The sequence below is a fragment of the Lagopus leucura genome, unplaced genomic scaffold, assembly GCF_019238085.1.
Source record: "Lagopus leucura isolate 7727_CA_CO unplaced genomic scaffold, USGS_WTPT01 Super-Scaffold_100001, whole genome shotgun sequence".
Classification (NCBI taxonomy): Eukaryota; Metazoa; Chordata; class Aves; order Galliformes; family Phasianidae; genus Lagopus; species Lagopus leucura.
Genome location: NW_024962262.1, coordinates 114,598 through 135,486, shown reverse-complemented (window position 1 = coordinate 135,486; position 20,889 = coordinate 114,598). Strand labels below are relative to the sequence as shown.

General features: G+C 38.5%; 1 protein-coding gene across 2 annotated transcripts in view; it reads left to right on the top strand.

The window, feature by feature from the left end:
* Nucleotides 1–20,889, top strand: part of GUCY1A2 (guanylate cyclase 1 soluble subunit alpha 2) — a 144,698-nt gene that overhangs the window by 29,038 nt on the left and 94,771 nt on the right. The gene's annotated exons all lie outside the window — the stretch shown is intronic.

Below are 20,889 nucleotides of genomic sequence, written 5' to 3'. Positions count from 1 at the left end.
CAATTATTTATTGCAGCAATCAGAAATACACTTATTATGAAAATTACCTAGATGATATCAATTGCTTGTAGCTTTACATGTGGTTACTCCATAACACTTTAATGAAAGTTAGTGGAGTCACAGATGGAGTAAGACACTATTTAACTTAGGAAGGTAAAGGCTTAACATATCTGCTGGACTGCTCCAAAGCCCCTATCAAGCCCATTCACTGATGTTTCCTTTTCACAGAGATGCTGCATGTGAAGGTTTTGTTGGCTGTGTGCTTTGTGGCCAGGGCAGTAGCTGCCTGCCTAGTCCTTGGCAGGTCCTCTCACCCAAGCAATGGGCTGGGATGTATTGCTGTGCCCTCCCTGGCAGCAAGTCCAGGTGCTCGCACAAAGCAAATGCCATGTTTGCAAACAAGTCTCTCCCTGACTCTCTCACCCATACAGAGAGTGTGCTGACATGACTGTTGTAATGGTTTACTTCTGAGCACTACTTAGATTTTTGTTGTAGCAACACTGCTCTCTGCCATCTGAGGTTCTGCAGGTCTTGTCTTTCAGAAACTGTGACTTGACATGCTTGGTAAAAACATGCTGAATTAGGTATTACTGCTTTCTTAGCTTAAAGAAAAAAGAAGGTTGAAAGTGAAGCATAAAAGATATTTGGGTCTCTGCCAGACATTCTGCAGCTGTGTTTTCCCTGTACTACTTACTGATCTCCTGTTCTTTTTCAGACTAACAGCTCTTTTCCATCTTTCATACATGGATATTCACTGGCCTTTGACTTGCTGTTAGGTCTCCTTACACTTTTATTCAAAGACCTTGTTTAAGAATAAAATTTGCACCTAAAACTGCACTAACTAAAGTGGTCATAATTTTTCTGTCAGGATGTTTTCCCCTTGAATGTGCCATTTTACTATAACTTCCCTAGGAATTCAGAAAAATGTTCTGGGAAATAATTGCCTTGTTATGTGTTAGAGTATTTTGTTATTTTAGACTTTAATATTTTTACTATGAAAGGCTTTTTTCATTAAAAATTATAATACAGTATTAAAAAATATGAAGCATTGTTTTTGACAAATACAGCCCCTCTCAAAATTTTATACTGCGACAAGTGCCAGATGCCACTTATTCAGATTATCAAGAAACACCAACCCTGTAATGATAAAACATCCAGCAAAATGGAAGTGCCAGGTTTTTATAGCTCAGTACTACTGACTGTGCAGGCTGTCTGAGCCAACACCTCGGCTCAGCAATCCTGTTGTCAGTGGAAAGGATTGTGCTAGATGAGCTAGAAAGTACCAACAGGAATTTGTTCCGGTGTACTGATTTAAATTAATTCACAGATACAAATAAACCAGTCCAGAGCCAAGATTAAAAAAACTGCATATATATTCCCAGGAAGTTAGATTCTATAATGTATAGATGGACATGTAGTAAATGGCCAGAACTGTAAAAATGCTGATTTACAAACAACAGTTCATTTTGAACATGTAAGCCAGTTCTGTGGCAGTTGGTGAGGATTTCCTCCATTCATTCCCAACAATCTGTTTAACTGTGAAGTAATAATTCTAGTTCTTCCATGGTATGAGGAACTGCCATCTCTAGGTTTAATATTTCCTTTCAGACACTCAGCTCAGTGTTTACTAGTTGTGATCAAATATGAAGTGCATCCGTTCCAGGCAACCTGATTGACCTCACACTGACAGATGATGATTAATGAAAAACATAAGCTTGCAGTGTTCTTTTCTTCAATATAACTTCCCAGTTGTAACTCTCCAGGGATGAGAGCGCATCCTACTGCAGCAGTGCCCAGAGCGTAGTGCCCTGTAGACCCCACTGGACTACTCCATAATTTTCTTCAGCCTCTTCCGGGCCAGGAAGAATTTATGGCGTCAGCTCCTGTGTATTCCTGTGCCAATAAGGTTTACTGTTTACTAGGAGCTGTGTGAAGTTGTGACCTCTTTGGTGGCATGAGACACTTTCAGCCACGTCAGCAGAGATCCTGTGTGCAGGAAGTCTACTTGCTTACTGCTTCCCCATTGCACTTTGCCATGGTGTTTGTCGACTGTTAGAAAAATCTGTAAAAATATACCTTTAAAAAAAAAATCCAGGAAGAACACTGTCCTTTGTTTTATATTGTTTACTCTTTATCTGCTACTTTTATTCATATTCTGAACCAAGTGAATGAAATGAGTGGTCCTGATATTGGCAGATTAATCTTAAACCCACCACACACAATCTTGAAATGTTTTGCTATTGCTATGTAACTGTGTTTTTCCTCCTCTCCTAATAAAATTCAAATGAAGTGGCCTGAAAGTCATTCTAGCATGAGGGGCATCTGTCACTTAAGATCCAGAAATTCTAATTTTTCCCAGAGCTGATTTATTCACAGTCAGTCAGCCTTTGACACTAAGCTCCCATTTCTTTGCAGGCTCCTAGAGCTCTCAGAATCAAATTGTGTCTTCACTTTCTTCTGATGCTAATATCCCTCCTGTTTGCTTGTCAAAATGTGTTTAGACTTTGATGGATTTCAGGATGAATTGGATTGGCTGCCTTGACAGCTACTAGGGACCATGATGGTTTATGAGAAACAATAGATGACATGACTTTCTTAACTCACTAACAGCTGCGCACTGGAGAACTTACAATGACACTGTGAAAGTGGCCCAGAGTTTTTAATATTACTTCTTCAAGAAAGCCAATGAAAATGTCATTTCTATAATGTTTTCAGTGGCAGGACTTGAATAAGTCTAACAGTCTAGAGATAAAATTCTCACTTCTCCTTTCCATTAGCTGAAAACCAAAGAAACTGTTTGGAAGTTGTTTTGTAGAGTCAAGTGGTTATTAAACCAATTTGACTCCATGGTGAACTCTGCCCTCTTATGATTCGTATTACTTTTTTGTGATAAGAAAGCCACTTCCACATGAAAATGTCCATCTTCCTATAAATGATAGAAAGCATTTGAATGGTTTTCGAAATTACAGTGTCATAACTGAAAGGAGAAAAGCAATTAATTTTTACATTATACAGTAATAACACTTAAACAGAACTTGGCTTGATTTTCAGGAATGTACTTATTTTAACTCTCTATTCTAGTGATAAAATTAATTATTGATTATTTACAGTGCATTTTTTATCTTTTCTTTCATTTTCTCATGTGAATTCTCAAGTGACTGTGCTTTCCACAGCATCACGGTCATCTAATCTAAGTAGGTGTGATATAAAAAAGCCATTTTCCTTGGCATGGTTGAATTAAAGTAAAAAGATTAGATCACTCTTTACTTTCCTTCATCTCTAACAGTTCTTACTGGGCAATACGTGTAGTCAAGATAAGTTGTTTTCTGTGACTCTTCACAGAGGCTGAATTGCCCTTAAAAATAAGAGGCAAAGCCTGAGTATCACTCTCTGTGCTGATGGATTTTGTGTCGGAGGTCCCACGAGCGTATGATAGGAAATCAGAGACTGTGTGAACTCCTGAGCGTGCCTCTGAGCGTAAATGCTCAGCTCACTGCTGTGGTGCAGTGTATGTGAGGCTGGCACTCCATGTCAGCGATTTTCAGTCACAAGGTCACTTCTAGGCAGCACGTGCCGAATGCCCCCTGCTGATCTGGAATCCTGCTGAATTATGCCAGATTCTGCAACTGGGATGGAGCAGTCATGGGTTGATGTATGGGGTAGGGGGTGGAGAACCCCCGTGGAAAGCGACCTGTGGGTTCTGGTCATTAGCTAGTTGAGTTTGGGTCAGCAGTGTCCCCTGGGTGCTCCAGACAGGGTGGGGGGAGGGGTTGTGCCCTGTGCTCTGTGCTGTATGGTCTCACATTCAGCAGTGGGAGCCAGTTTGGGCCCACAATATTGGAGGGCCATAAAGTTATTAGGGAGAGTCCAAAGGAGGCAACAAAGATGGGGAATGGCTTGGAGGGCAAAGGAGCAGCTGAGGTGCCTGGGTGTGCTCAGCCCAGAGCATAGCAGGCTGAGGGGAGGCCTGATGGCCGCAGCTCCTCACAGGGAGCGGAGGGCAGCGCTGAGCTCTGCTCTGTGTGACAGCGACAGGGAACGGCATGGAGCTGCGTCAGGGGAGGGCGGCTGGGGGTGAGGGAAAGGGGCTGCGCCAGAGGGCGGTGGGCATGGAACAGCTGCCCAGGGCTGTGGGCACGGCCCCAGTGCTGGAGCTCAGGGAGTGTTTGGACAACATCCTCAGTCATAGGGTTTGAATTTTAGGTAGTCGTGTTTGAGTATGGGAGTTGGACTCAGTGATTGATCAGTAAAGGGCCTCTTCAACTTGGGATATCCTATGGTTATATGGTATGAATGGCCCTGTGCGTGGCCAAAGAGACTGGCGAGTAGCACTTTCCCACTTTTGCCCTCCGCATTATGTTTTGCCTTGAAATCTCAGATAAGGACAGTGGTCTCCTGTTAGATCTTGAATGTAGCTTGATACTTTTGGACTTATGTTGGACTTTAAGCTTTAGGTCATCAAATGCTACCTTACGTGTATCTAGTCTTCTCAGTTTGTATTGTAATAGTGCATAATATCTCTAAATATAGCAGTTTGTTTATGTTTACCGTACATGCATCTTGTCCTGGATTGATCATGCTTTATTTCCACTGAGACAAAGGTATGAATTGTTGAAAATCTCCACAAAATGTTTGTCCTACCAGCCACAGACCTAAGCAGAATAGACAGCTGACAGCAAATTGTTTTTCATGTGATTTGTTCTCCTTTTTTGATACCTTTTTTCATTTTAGGAACTTAAAACTGAGTCAAACATAATCAGTTTTGGGGTTGGAAACTCAGAGAAAAAAGGTGCTATCATGATGCACCATCTAGCTTATTTTGCATGTTGCTCCACTAAGAATAATTAGTGGTTGTATGAAATAGTAAGATAATAGTGATTTGCAAAAGTCAGGATATACAAATATGAGTTGCAAAAGCCAGGTGCTGATTTCCTAATACGTAGGTGCAGTGTTTGTGTAATCTTGGAGCAATAATGACAACCAAAGTGGAAATGGTGATGTGAATCAGTTTGACTGGGTCACATTGTGCTGCCTTTTAGAATTAGTGACTATGAGTGATATTAAAAAGCTCTAATCTCCTCATTCTTCCAAGGGCAGTGACTGACAGTCTCAATAACAGCAGACTACCTATCATTGGGCAAGTAGTCCCTTCCTGCAGTTCTAATAAGCTTTTTAGCACACCTTTTGCTGCAAAGAAAGAGCCTGTTGAGGAAGCTAGAAGTATTCTCTCAAGTAGAGTGAGCCTTTCCCTTGCAGTTCTTTTCACTGCAGAGAATGGAGTCAGTATCCAGTGATGTAGCCCGACCAGTGCTTGGATGTCTGTGGATGTGCTGATCTGGGTATGTTCCTTCAGCACGTATGGGTTTATAGAATGTGCTAAGACAGAAGTTATGTCAGTACCCAATATATTTGATGTAGGAGTTACATAAATCACAAAATACTGCTTAGATGGAACACAGATATGTGCCAAGGTTCTTCTACCTCTGCTAAGTTGTAAAAGAGAGAAAATAATAAAAATATGAAGTTCTGTAATGTGCTGTCTTGAGTTTTACTCAATATTTTGTAGTTTGTCTAATTCATGTTTTTTTTTTAATCCTCTTTTTATAGCTGTACATATTCTCTTCAGCTAAAAATGTCTGTGATGCAGTTTCTTTAAAAAAACTATAAAAAAATCAGTAACAGTTTGGTTAAAGAAAGTGAAATCAGTTAATCCATAAAATAGTATTTTTACCTTTGGCTTTTGTCAGTAAGGATTTAGAATGAGTATCTGAAAAGCTAAATGTCCTTCATCCACAGAACACACGTGTGAGATATCCCTAATACAAATTTTCCTCCTGTATTATTTCAAAACTGGATGAACTCATTCCTCTTTGTGGTTGCATACAAATAATAGATGTTTGTTGCTCTGGCACCACGAATGGAAGTCTACATTTTGCAATTCAATCTTAGGTGAAGAAGCATTCAAGTATTATGTTGAACACTTTGGCGAGTACAGTGTCTACTCCCCTTGTGAGTGTAATTTATTTTATGATATTTGTAATGCTCCTTCTTTGCTTCAAAGAAGTGGAATTGATTTGCTTGTTCACACTGTACAGCAGCTTTTTCGTAATGATACTTAACTGTGAGATCACTGGCAGAGCAGTATCTGTGCGGCTCTTATGGGAATATAAATATATTTTATTTTCATTTTTGCATTGCCTTTCTCTTTCTTTGAAAATACATAGATTGAATCCTTTTTGCCTTACCTACATGCATAAAGATATTGTACCTAAAGTGAACTCTCATGAGCATATGATTTGATCTGCATAAATAAGGATTTCAGCAAGGAATTGCTATGTCTTTCCCACAGCATTTTCCTATGAATATGCCAGTGGCTTTAGCAGATCATTGTTGTGACGGATTGGTCAGATATGATCACACAGTTTCTCAGTATTTGAGTCTAGTACTTCCATCCTCAGATGTTGGACTGGTAGCTTAAGAAATGTTCCTATGAAAACGTGGTTTTAGTGGATTCTTCATATGAAAATACAGGTACTATTATCACATTTTTTAAAAAAGATGCCTTATGTTGACAGTTTACAAAGATAACTACTCCTGAAATTCATCAAACAGAAGCTTGGAGCATAAAAATCTTCAGTCTTTGGGAGAATTTGAGGAATGATCCCAAATTTGCAAACAATCTATTAAAAAATCTGTTCCTTAAGCAGATACTTTACTGGGCAAGGACATTTAAGTGAGGATAAGCTTCAAAAGCTTTCTGTTGTGGCTGTTCAAAGGCCAAGATGTTAGTCACAAAAGAAAAGCAAAGGCATGCTGGCTGGCTTGAGGAAGAAAGAAAAATCGATGCAAAATGACTTCTTTTGTGTGTGCAGTGAGAAAAGAGAGTAAGTCCGACAGCTCAATATGCTGCTCTACTGGTTCTGTATGAGAAGAGAAGGTTGACGCTGCAGAAAAGTCATGAAGTGTGACTTTGGGGCTCAGGTGTGTCCCCTCCTTCCACCAATGCTGAGGACCCTGGCTGTTTAAATGCATCTTTTAATCTTCCCCCCAAAAAGTGTGTTGGATGATTTCATGCACCAAAGCAGCTTTTCTTTGTCTGCATTGTTTTGCTTAGGAAGGGATGATACTCAATTTGATAATTCCTTATTTATTACATTAGTTCAAAAATTTCATGGGGAATGGTCAATGAATTCTAAATTAATTACATTTTAAATGCACTACCTATGTATAAAAGAGCTTATGCCTTTTTGTTTTGTTTTGTTGAGTTTGCAAAACCTTCAATGCTTTCTGCTGTGTTACCTCAAAGACATCCAGCAGAGGGAATGTTTGAGTGGCTTATGCCTGGGGATAGCTGTGCTTTCTGTGTCTCTGAGCTGTTTGCAGTGCAGGTTTTTGGATCACTCCCATTTGAAAGTTCTTTCTGCCTTGATGGGTATTGTACCTGGCAGAAGTCAGGCAAAAAGAATGAAGAGATCTCCTGCCTATTCCCAGAGTTCTGTTATGCCAGTGAAAGGAGAGCTACCAAGAAAAGAACAGGAGAGGCTGTATTTCAGCTCCACTGAAACCCTAGAGTAAAAATATTTGCTTGGCAAATATTAAAGGAGATCCTTCATACCGAAAGAACTTTGAATTTTCAGCTTTATTGAATTGTATTTGTTTTCTCACGATAAGGAAAAATATGCTGTGAAAAACTGACAACTGCAGAGATGTGAACGCTGTGCAGTGTTTAAAGAAGCATAAAGCATATTGAAAGGACACTGAATTTTCTTGCTTGTCTCAGTGGACTGCTCATTCAGTCTGTTTCCTCTTTGTTCATGAGGGCTTCAAATTCAGTTATTGGATAACTTCTGTTTTGGATCTCGAACATCAAGTTTCTGGCAGTTGTTCCTGGGAATATGGGGATAAAATAGCTGAGAATATTCTCTGTCAGCCAAAAATGCAGAGCCATCTGAGAGATTTCCTAGCTATGTTCAGCAGCACCAGAGGGTACTGAAAGGCTTTCAGGGCCATTTTGGGTGATGGAGAACTCCGCAGAGAGTTCTGGGGACATGGGAATAACATTGACAAATCCATAAACAGTATTCAAAAATAACTGACTTATTTGCTCCAATTCTGCTTTTTCCCATGATGTCATATAATCATATATGGGCTTGTTAAATGTGTTCAGCACACCAGGGTATCAGACCAGACTGGCAGAACTGGCAGAACCATCCTACTTGCCCACCATCTGCACTGTCCAGAAATCCCAAGTTGCTTTTAGTAGAATATCCTGAGAACAACTGTAACAACAGAAATAGCAATTCATTTGATGAGTGTTGGTGTAGTGAGGTTTAGCAAAGAGACAGAAGAAATGAGAAGTGCCAGCAGATGAGGTCAGGATCTCCTGACCCCTAGATGATAACATAAATCAAGCTACAATTCCAATCCAGGTAGATCATGCTGATAATACTGACCAAAAATGTAATACTTGACTTTGGGAGAAATAAATCTTTCCTGATTTGTCTTATCATTTTTCTTCAGCCTGGTTTCAATAGAATTACTTTTGTAGAAGTATTATTTTGAATAAGGAGGGCAAAATATAGCCTTTAGCTTGAAATTAAATTGCAGAAAAAAAATTTGTAGGCTGCTCCTAGAAATGTCTTGAAACTCCTTTGGTAGCAGAAGTTGTCCATGCAGCGTGTTCAGGGAGTTAGACTTTCATTTCTAAATAGGAGTCTTCAACTTCATCAATACTGTACGGGAGGATTTTTTTTTGAGCTCAAAAGAGTCTATCATAAATAATTATCCTTTAAAAAAACACTTTTTAAAAATTTTTCTCTATAAGGCTAATTTATTACTCAACAAACTGTGACTTTAAAAATGGTATAAACTGTATCTTTCTGGGTGTGCTAATTTGTGAGCCTTGTGGCTCAAGGCTCATTTCTTTGATAGTTGTTGTAGAAGTAACCACTGTAGTATTCACACTGGCTGTTTGGCTTAGGAGTGCTGCAAGATTAACACCACTGTAGGACAAGAGACTATGCAGTGTTAGCAGGAAAACAACTTCCCAGGGGTCCCAGGGCACAGAAATGTTCAGAAATTCTCCCAGAGTGTGCACTGCTGCTTGAGAGTTAATAAACCTAGAAAACGTGTTGTTGTTTCCTGAGTGGTTATGGTGGGAAAGGTATGTTGTAGATCTGGATGAACTCTTCTTTTTTTGCTGATAGCTCTGCTTCAGGGCTCAGGCTTTTTTGCTGTTTCAGCTTAGTGAAGACCACTGATGCCTGCCTAAGTCTTGCAGCAGTGCTGCTTTTCTCCAATTGTTATACAACTGTTCTGTTCTACTCTGCCAGTCCCAGCTTTGTTGCAGCTGAGCATCCATGAAGCAAATCAGTAATATTCTGTACTGGCAAATAGCTAACCCTACTTCCTTTCAAAAGACAGATGTGATGGAGAATAAGTATGTATTTTAGAGCAGTTTTTAAAATGAACTGTATTAATCAGTAAATGAGCTGGCTGTATGTGAAGCAAACAGCATATCTGTCTTGCGCCCTGGTGGGACCCTGTGCCTTCCCTCTCACCTGCATGACCACTTCTCTGACCAGGTTCGTGGCTCTGCTCTTTACTGGCTGTCTAACTGTATCTGGGCTAATAATCTGAGCATTGCCAGGAAATGTTTGGACACTCTGTGAGGAATTATTTGTAATTGTGAGATGCTCCTTGACATGATTTTTGTCTAGTGCCAGTTAATAATTTCCCAAAAATTTCCAAAAATAAGGGTCAAGAGTTAGCATGGGCAGTGGAGTCACCCAGGAGAATTCTGCATGTGACCTGCTTGTCTGGAAAAGTGAAGGAGTTCAGTCATGTGGATCCATGAGTTCCTGATGAAACACCTGAAAGATGAGATTTGCACCCCATGCTGAACTCCAGCAGATGCAAGAACAGCCTGCCCCTGTGGAAGCCGGTTTGTGCAGGGAGGGATGCCAATTCCCCATGCCTGCCTCTATGCAAGCATGCTGTTCTGTGCCCCTGGCACTGTACCTGCTGGGAACAAGTGATATGTACAATTAGTTACTGTCTGTCCAAGACATCACTTTTAGCTACTACACTGGATCACTCCTGCTCTTGCTGCATTTCAGATTCTAATTCTTTTCTTCCCAAACTATCCCACCTCACTGTTGGTGCTGCAGCTGTTCATTGTTGGTCCTCATCTAGACGTAGAGAAGTCCATTAGGCTTCTTAGTACCATCTTCCCATCCAATACTAAGTTTCTTGCTAGTGGGGAAAAAAAACATTAAAAAAAATGTTTAGAGAACATAAAGTGTTGTTGGTGGGCTTGTATACTGTTTTGGATCCAACAACTGACTACTTTTCTCCATTTCAAAATTCAGTGGTGATGCCCTGTTAAAGCATTTGTGGAGTTCTTCAGGGTTTTACTGATTAGTTTTGGGCAATCTGTGTGCTGGCAACATCATCTAAATGCTTTCAGTTGGAAATTTTGGTCTAAACATGAGGTTCTTCAAGTGTATGCAAGTGGATATGATGCTATCTGGGAGAGGCTCAGTCTTTCAGACAAGTGCCCCTACAAATAATTTCTATTTGCCATTCTTATACTCAAGCATTACACAAAAGATGCTGTGGATCATGCCTGTAGGTAGATAGGTAGGATGTAGGATGCATCAGATTGCTCAGATATAAGCAGACATACTCTGTAGGAAAAAATAGAACATTCTCATATGTCATGGTTGAGCACAGATATATATATATGTGTTCATTTTGCGGTATAAGCTTGATTTGCTACAACTCTGTATGTAACAGTCATTTGTGATTCAATTTCTGACATACAACTTGCACTGTTATTGTTATCTTGTTTTCATAAACGCCACAGCCCTTACTTTTCTAGTACCTTCTGCCTGTCCACAAGAGAAACACCCAGAGCTGATGCCACCTCACTGCCTCTCAGTGCTTACATCTATAGGAAAGAAGCCTGCAAAGTGTAGGTCCTCTGCAGTGGTGGGAATACAAGGAATACAAGGAATACAAGCACAGAATTTCTCAGAACAAGAACTTTCTTTCTGGTATCACTTTTAACTACCATATATTTTTGACCAAAATGGTCTGGGACATGTTCTTCCCTCTTTTTTTTTTTTTTTTTTTTTTTTTTGACTACCTTCTAATCCCTTTGTAACCACTTTCTATCTGTGTTTCACCAGCATTCTGGAGAGGTGGAATCCTCTCCCTTCAGTGCACAAGGCTTCTGTGCACAGTGTAGTTCTGCTTGAATGCCACCACACTGCTATGTTTGCCAAAAGAAGCTGCGGATGCCCCATCCCTGGAGGCATTCAAGGCCAGGCTAGACAGGGACCTGGGCTGCCTGATCTGGTGAATGGCAGCCCTGCCCATGGCGGGGGTTGGAGTTGGTGATCTTTAAGGTCCCCTCCAGCTTAAGCCATTCTGTGATTCCACAAAGTCTCCAGGTCACTGTTGAATGTTTGCACTCAGCCCTTTCTGAAAGGAGACTTGAGTGTGACACTTCTCCTGGCTCATGTCATTCCAACTCATGTCAGAAGGAGCTAGCTACCAGATTAGAAGCAGCCTCATGCTTTCCTAATTGCTTTCTGCAGTGTATTATTACATCAAACATTAGTGGTTGTTGATGAAATGGAGCTTTTGCACATGAATGGGAAAGTAGAAATATTATGTGCAGAAGGCAATCCATCCAATCCTACCATTTTGTAGGAATCTGGAATGTTATAAACTTTTTTAGGATTCCTTCATGTGTTAATTGCAGCTGCTGAGCTGAAAACTGTACAGATGATCAGGATGCTCAGCATTTGATAACTTGCTATAGAATTAAAAAAGTGATGCTTCCCGATTCCTGCATATATTAAAAAGCATATGAGGTTTGCCTCTTTGAAAGAAGTGCTACGTGAATCATAAAGAATGCCCTGGGAGTTTTAAGCTTAACAGATGTTTCCCCATGTAATTCTACAAGATCTGTATTTGTAGGGAGTAATCCGCCTAAAGGCTGCCTGGTGCTTTCCTACTTGTTAGAGAAAATACCAACTCTTTGAAAGGGTAGATAACAGCAGGACAAGGGGAAATGATTTTAAGTTGAGGGAGGGAAAATTGAGGTTGGATGTCAGAGGGAAGTTCTTCACAGAGAGAGTGGTGAGGTGCTGGAACAGGCTGCCCAGAGAGGTTGTGGATGCCCCATCCCTGGAGGTGCTCAGGGCCAGGTTGGATGGGGCCCTGGGCAGCCTGGTCTAGTATTAAATGGGGAGGTTGGTGGCCCTGCATGTGGCAGAGGGTTTGGAGATTCGTGATCCTTGAGGTTCCTTCCAAACCTGTCCATTCTGTGAAACAGAAATAAGGCATTCTGCTGAGCAGGACTGATATCCTGCAGTGGATTATAAAGGACTTTCAGCCAACCTGTCTTTCCTTTTGCAGAAGGGAATGAGAAAGAATGAGAAATGTGTTTCATTTGTATGTTTATTCACTTTGAAGACTGTACCAATAAAGGGTATTTGTCAATCTGCTACTGCAGATGTGTGAGAAGAGCCTAATAAGGTAACTATTCTTGTTCAGGATAATGATCCAGATTTAAAATAACTTCTGCTCGAGGAACAAGAGGGGGAGGATTGTTTTAAACTAGAATCAGAAACAACCTGAGAAGTATATCTGCGTGTCCTACTTACTGGGACCCATTTACTGTGAATGTGTTTGTTATAAATTATTTTTCTAAAACAGTGGGACTTGGGTAGAACTAAAATGCTGCAGTAAGGGAAGAAACGAGTTCCTACATAGACAATGAAGAGGCTGACACAGTCAATCAAAATCTTGTACTTGACACAGCAAATGCACAAAAATTTGATGTACAAGGAATTAACTAATGTTGATCTTCATTGGTAACAAAGTTCTCTCTCCAATTAAATGCAACAGGATTTATGCAAATAACTTCAAAGAAGGCAGGATTGTTACTGAGGTATTCAGTGAGATGATTACAGACAAAAATGCATTCCTTTACATTGCCAACTGCTGGGATCAAAAAAGAGCTGTATTGTATAGCAGAAAGTTGAACTGTAATTCAGAAAGTCTGGTTTTCCGTTATTGTCAATTTTTTAAAGAGATTAAGGGCAGTTATTCGGTTGCCTTTCTTTCTTATCTGCTTTGCACAGGAGTCCAAATGGAAGAGGTGAAGAAATATATTTTTCACAATGTAATGCTGTTGGTGTACCTTTGCACTTACCTTTAAAGTATCAAATTGCTTGATTTTCCTTATAGTTTATTACTGAAGGGTTTGCATTTACTACTTCATGGATTTCTGCTAAGTAAATGAGAACACAACAGCAAGGTCACACCATTGCTGATAGTTGGAAATTCAGAATTTTCTTACTTTTTTCTTTTTCTGATAGAAGAATTTACTAACTATATGAACATAGGTAGGAGGTTGGACTAGATGATCTTAGAGGTCTTTTCCAACCTTAGTGATTCCATGAGCCTATGATAATATTTTAAAATGATAATTTTGGTTGATGTAAAATATGGGATATGGCCATTTTTACTTTTGGAAGAAAGAACAATATCTGCAATCCTTACTTATATTATACCATTTGGGTGGTCATGCTATGTGCATACGGCAGCACAATGAGCTTTCTGCAGATGTTCTGGTAATACACAAACAAAATGTACACAGGACTCTGAGATCACATATATAATTATTAAACATGCTTATATTAGGAAATGCACTGATAAATTAAAAATGAATGTAGATGTTATGAGTACACATTGCAAGAATGTATAGCATACCTGGGTCCTGCTTAGACATTTATAAAATTTTTCCTTTGAAGTATTTGCCTGCCAGTACCAAGTGAAAGAACTTCTTTGCTATGTTGCTAAATAAAATCTTATTTATTTCTGATATATTTGAGACCTGATAAACCATTTGAGGTGCACTGAAGTCTGGAAATGTATTTGAAGTTTCATCATTAGTTAGCATATGAGGTCAGTTTGTATCGATATCAGTATTGACTCGCAAATTTCTATGATGTTTTTACATGGTAGGTTTCATTAGAAATTTAAAATGTTTTTTTTCTCTTTTTTTAACACAAGTCTCTTGACTGGTATATATACCTTTTTAGCATGTAATTTTTCTTGCAGATTGAGTTCTGAAAAATGGTCAACTTTTGTGTAAATGAGTAGAAGGCTGTCTGTATTAGGCACTGCAGCATTCTAAGCAGAATGGAGATATTTATTTTTTAAATCTGAGCCATTATATAAACAAACATTCATTATTTGAAAAACATGTTCTGAACCTCTTCATAGCAATTTTTTTTTGAGCAAGGACAGATGAGAGAAGAGTTCTCGCTTTAGGGAAGCTTGTGATGCTCAGCACCTGGGCTCAGTCTGCATGGCCAACAGGCACCTGATAGTGCACCACAAGTAAGAAAGCTGAGGCTTTTGAAGGAGAAATGTTGCTCTTTTTACTTCCTTATGCTCATATTACAGGTCTGACATAAGTTGCCTTGCTGTGCCATGTATCTTAGAAGTTCTCCTCAGTAAAAAATAATTGATACAATAAGCAGGAAGGGAAAAAAAAGAGACAAAATGGTTTTAAAGGACAAAGTGTTTCTCATATAACTTGATGGCTAAAGTTACACGGTTCAACATTTCATGTGTTTGTTCAGTTATGATGTTACTCTGCAAGTATTATTTGTATATGAATGAAATCTTTCACAGAGAAGATAAGCTGTAATAATAATAAAGATGTCGAGCAAGTTGATGTTTGTCCATTTCAGAAATCCAATAAGAACAAAATGTTTGCTTTGTTTTGGTCTGAAATTGTTGGCTAAATACAACATCACATGATAAGCTATGCTATGTGTTGACATAAGGCCAAAACAGCAGTCCTGATTTCATTTTCACAGTCCAAAACATTTGAAGTCTGTTCTCACATCCAGTCAGCAAAGACCTTGAACTGAGTCTATTGCTGGAGCAATAGAAAGTCTTTCCAGTAAAAACTCTTAAAAATATCTGAGAAAACTTTAACGTATTAAACACAGTAAAATTTATATACATTTTTAAAAAATTATCTTTAAACTCAGTGACAAACAAGTATTTGAAAAAAAAAACAAAAGCGACACTGAAAATGTTGTAAGATGCTGCCAAAACAAAGAAGCACAATTGTAAAACAGTAGTACATAACAAATGCCAAAGACAGGCAGGGCAGTGGCTGAATACATTTAATAAAAGTGGCTGCTACACAGAGTCATTCTTTAGAATAGAATCTGTCGGAAGACAATAGAAAATGGATGTATAATAACAGCGTATCTAATATTTTCAAAATCTGTAAGAGGAATAGTCTCTGTATTTTTCATTTGTAGGTTTGTCTGCAAAGGCAAGCCTTTAAAAACAGAATACCATATGAAATCATGATCATCACAGCAATGTGCTAGGCTGTGTTCTTGCATGAATCTTTGGCCTAGCTGGCAGATACATACATAGTTCCTTTTTGTTCTCTTGACAGCTCTGTTCTTAACCTAGATTTTAGTTCTTAGTCTAGATTTACTCAGTCTAGATTTATCATTTTATCCAATAAAATGCTGTTATCTTAACCCATGCTTTTTCTGTCTTGGAATTTTCTTACAACATGAATTTTGAGAGGCATAAAGCAAGCAAGGATACAAATAATTTTTTTTTTTGCTCATGAATTAAAGTAGCTCAGATTTCAGTTTGCATTGAGAATGCAGAGAGTGTGAGCTGACTGCAGTTATTTTGCAGATTGTATGGGCAAGGCCCTACTGAGACAACCCCTATCATCTCCTTCTCAGATAGGTCTTCCCAGGTGTATACAGTGAAATTGAGTCAGCATAAAACCAAGCTCTGCTCTTAGCTCTTTCCAGGATAAGTCTGAAGTGCTGGAACTGAAGTCTTTCCTTTATTACTTTGTTCAACTTGATTTAATGAAATAAATAATATTTTTGAATCACAGTTAATGATGGTATGGAACATGACCCATTTCAGACAGAGTGCAAAGGAACAAACAGAATTTAATATAAAATTATGAGCTTCGTATTCAACAGAGAAAAAAATCTAATATGGAATTTACTTTTTTTTTTTTTTTTTAAGGAAGCATAATCTTTTTTTCTGTGTTTACATAGCACAACAAAATGCCAGTCTAATTAATTTGCTTCCTAGGCATGCCAAAGCATAAAAAATGATAAACTTTACGGATCACAGAATCAAGGAAGGTGTCATAGAACCATAGAACTGTAGTATCTTAGAATGGCTTGGCTTAGAAGGGACCTCAGAGATCATCCAGTTCCAACCACTCTGCCATAGGCAGGGTTGCCAGCCAGTAAGTCAGACACTAAATCAAGGCTGCCCAGGGCCCCATCTGACCTGGCCTTGAACACCTCCAGGGACAGGCATCCACAGCTTCTCTAGGCAGCCTGTGCCAGTGTCTCACCACCCTCTGAGTAAAGATTTTCCCCCTGACATCTAACCTAAATCTCCTTTCTTGTAGTTTAAAACCACTTCCCCTTGTCTTACCACTATCTGTAGTACTGGAAGACTATCTCCTTTCCAGGTTGAATAAGCCCGCTTCCCTCAGCCTGTCTTCATAGGTGAGGTGCTCCAGCCCTCTGATCATCCTTCCAGTCCTCCTGTGCACCTGCTGCAGCAGCTCCACTCCCTCCTGTATTGGGGGCCCCAGGCCTGTATGCAGCACTCCAGGTGGGGCCTCATGAGGGCAGAGCACAGAGGAACCATCACCTCCCTCTCTTGTTGCAGCCCAGGATACTGCTGGCCTTCTGGGCTATAGGAGCACACAGCTGGTTCATGTCCAGCTTTTCATCCAGTCAGACCCTCAAGTCCTTTGGAGCAGAGCTGCACTTGGTGAGTTCTTTTGGTCCATACGCATACGTGGGATTGCCCCACCTTGCACTTGACCTTGCTGAATCTCGTTAGATTTATGCGGTCCTACTTTTCTTGCTTGTAAGATGTTCTTCATGGACTTTCTTAAGAATTTTCAACCTCATACCAACATTTATAAACATCAGCAGTGCAAGGTGTTATTGCACTGCTGGTATGAGGAGGTGGCATGCTGGGGTGCTTAGTGAAACTGTTCCCCCTGGTGCTGCTCTGCTGAAGGTACGCATTCAGATTTCATTTTACCATATTTGCACCTGTATTTGAATCTTTTTTCGAGAGTATTTATGACTCTGTTATACCCTCATCTCAAGAGATCTGTGGCCTGGTCACATTTCAAAAATGCATCTCATTATTCATGCTCATTGCTTTGAATTTTCATCATACTACCATGCTCTTAGTAATCTCTGTTGATGTAGCAGGTGTCTTACCTCTGTTCTTCCCAGCAAGTAAAACACTTAGAACTCTTTCCATTGAGATCTTTATGAATTAAATTGCACTTAAAGCTCTGATAAAATTGTTGTATTGCTGTTTTTAGGGGGAAAAAAAGTGTTCTTAAAAAAAAAACAACACAAAAAAAAAAAAAAACCTCAGAAAAATTCAGAACTAAGAACACTTCCTTTTAATATCTGGAATTTTGTTTTAATTTTTTTTCTGTAGATTAGAGACTGGTGAATCACAGTGTCACAGAATCACAGAATCACAGTGAAGTGATTGGCTGCTTTTAGATCTAGTAAAATGGACATTAGTCCCAAAAACTTAACAAAGCTGTAATTTGGAAAGAGTAAATTAGTTGCTATGAGGTCAGTAAGTAACATATCTAAATGACTGTAGTATTATGTTCAGCTCATTTCTTCATCCTTTTGGCTATATTCAGCTATTTTAGTACCTTTACATAGTCTTATTACACCAGCCTGTAATTTACTCATTCTCCAGTGTTGTTAGGTGTTTTAGTTTTCCTTTTTAATCCTCTGTAATAATTCTGTTTCTTCTATGCTTCCAACTTTGAAAAAAAATGATTTTTTCATTTTATGTTATTTTTCATTGTAATTCCAGTAACAGTGCATATTTTAGGGCCTAGATGCCTGATTTCCTGTGATTGCAGACAACTTTTTCATGAAATGATCAAGTGTCATTTAAAATCAATTAGATTTTATTTTACCACTCAATCTCCTGTTTGCAGGACTTTTCCAATACTTGGTGCCTTGACGGTTGGAGATATTTTCTAATTTCCCATTTAAAAGTATTTGTTGTTAACTTGTGTACATTTATTGTTCTGCTGAGTGTACCAACTCTTAACCCACAGATCTAGTAATCCAGATCCAGATGGGTAGGGAATTCTCTTATGAGATATGAGATATGAATGGCCATGCCCAATGGCAGAGGAAGATTTCATTCGTATAATAATACATCGTTAGATGAGAAATGAGACCAATGGGGCCTCTTTTTCTCCTGTCTAATCAAAGTCTAATCATCTGTTTTTATATTACCTTAAAGTCTATGGAAATCTCATAGCTTTGAGGTGACGTATACAGAAACTGAAGTTCAATCCATGCGTTTTGTTGATGATTTTGTTGCTTTTTTGGATGCTACCATTATATAAAGTCCATAATTCCATAGTAGATTTTATTTTATTTTTTAATTAAAAAGAATTGGCTTAAAATTTTTGCTCTGACATTGATGTCTGTGAGATTCAGGGTAGCTCAGAACCAAAGAAATGTGATTTGACCTATTGTATATACAGGCTGAAAATCTCAGTTGGGATTTGAACCTACAAAACCTACAAAATTTAAGGCTTAGAACAGATGCATTAACAAAGTAAATAATAATGAAAAGAAGTATTTGTGAATAAAACTAATTCCATACTTGCAATCTGAAGAACATATCTTTGATTTTCTATTGATTTTGTAATGGTATGATTCTGCTCATTTGAGAGAAATTATTCTGCTGACATAAAATGTACTTAATCCTCAGATCAAGCCTTCAGTGTAGCTCCTACTATGTTGTTGGAAAATACTGCTGACTGAAAGTCGTGTAACTTTTGTTTTGATGTCTCCAAGGAAACAGTTTGCCTCCATTGCCAGTTTGTTTCACTATGTGTGGAAGATATCCATTTTTTCTCATTTTGTTCTCTTCTGGATTGCTTTAACATTTCCTTCTGTGATGATTGCATATTTCAGTGTGCATCTGCAATGTCTTTACATTGAACTGAACTACGATTTCTCTCTAATCTTGATTTGCCTATGCAACAGGCACCATGTGGTGCTGTCTTCCAGTCAAAGTACATTGTAACTGATTTTACATTTCAGGTTTATTTACTGTTTTTGTTTTTTTTTTTAACCAAATGCATCCATCAGTCAGGCTTTTTGCTCCTACATGCTTTTTGCAAAATGGTTCCTATGGTGACACCGCTAAATATCTTTCTGTGTGGCTTGCATTGCCCTCTGTCATCTGTGCCTTCAGATTAAAAGGTGGTATCATAGCATCCTATCCAAGCTTCTTTCACAGTAAGGCTGTTTTACAGAACATTTTCACTACTTTTTTTTACTTTAAAAGGGTCTTCAGTATGCACAATTTTTCACTTCTTGCTCAGTTTCTGCTGCTCTGCCCGTATTCATTCACCTGTGTAGGAACTGGTTTGTTAATTGCCTGCATTGCCAGGCGCCTCTGGTACAAGGCACACACTACAGAAGATGGCCATGCTCTAAACTTTCAAAATGTTTTTAAGTCTTTATTACAATTATAATTACAAAAGATCCCTTCCAGCCTCAACTGTTCAATGAAATAGAAGTGTACCATAACTACTTTGGTTTCTCTCATGGAAGTTAACTTTTCCTGTACTTACACCAGTTTTGCTATGGATATCCAGCATTTCATTTTCATTAATTCTTTTCAAACAATTCTTTCTTTTTTCGTCTTTATTTATTCATCTTTCTTTCTTGATTTCTATTTAAGATGTACTGTGGTGCTAAGAGCATTGCATTGCACATTGAAATCATTGTTCCAATTGATGCTTGCATAAGAGCTTTGTACTAGTTTAAGTTCAGCACGTTAAACTTTTCAGTTAAAATTCTGTCTTGTTTCAAAATTGAGAGGGATTTCTATTTTTTCTGTTTTTTTTTTTTCTTTCTTTTTTTCTTTTTGGATGTAAGTGTTTGTTGAACCTCTTAATACAGTAGATAAACTATTAAAAGTAATACACAGATTATGTGTCACAGAAATGAATGGTTAAATTATTGTCAGAACAGTCGCTGTATGCATACTGGCAAGACTGCTTCTGGAGTTTTGAACTGCTAGTTGCTTTTGATCAGTTGATCAGTTGGAAAAAGTGATTTTCTATTTTACAACATAGGCGTTACTTCTGCAATCAATGTAAGGCTAATATTTTGTATTATTTCTGTATTTCAGGACTGAGAATTTAGTACAGAGGGCACAGTGCCTATCTAACAGGGAAGACCTCCTCTGAACAGTGTTGTTGTTAAAATTCTCAAATATTTTTATGATTTGTTTTTTTCAAATAGATCTTTGTGGTAAATAAAATCTATTAACCCATCTTCCTTAAAAACCGAAGTTGAAAGCTTGGAATTAACATAGGTCCTTGATGTGCCTTTGGAAACAGTTCTTCATTTTTGCTATTCTTGCTATTAAGTCTAGAATTCTTTTTCCTGTAAAGATTTTCAATAAGTGGCTCCAGTTCAGAGTGCTTTTGTCTGTGATGTGACAGAAAATTGAAAGCTACAGTACTGCCTGATTAACCACCAAATATGTAAATAATATTTGCGTGTTGCAAGAACAATAACTTGCTATGGAGCGAGATAAGTAGGGTCCCTAAGTGAATTGAAATTATGCCTACAAATACCTGCTTGTAGAGAAGTAGATTTTATCTTCTCTGTATACTACCAAAAAAAAAAAAAAAAGAAAAAAACAAACAAACAAAAAAAAAAACAGATTCTGTCTTCATTGCCTCTTTTGTCCAGAAAG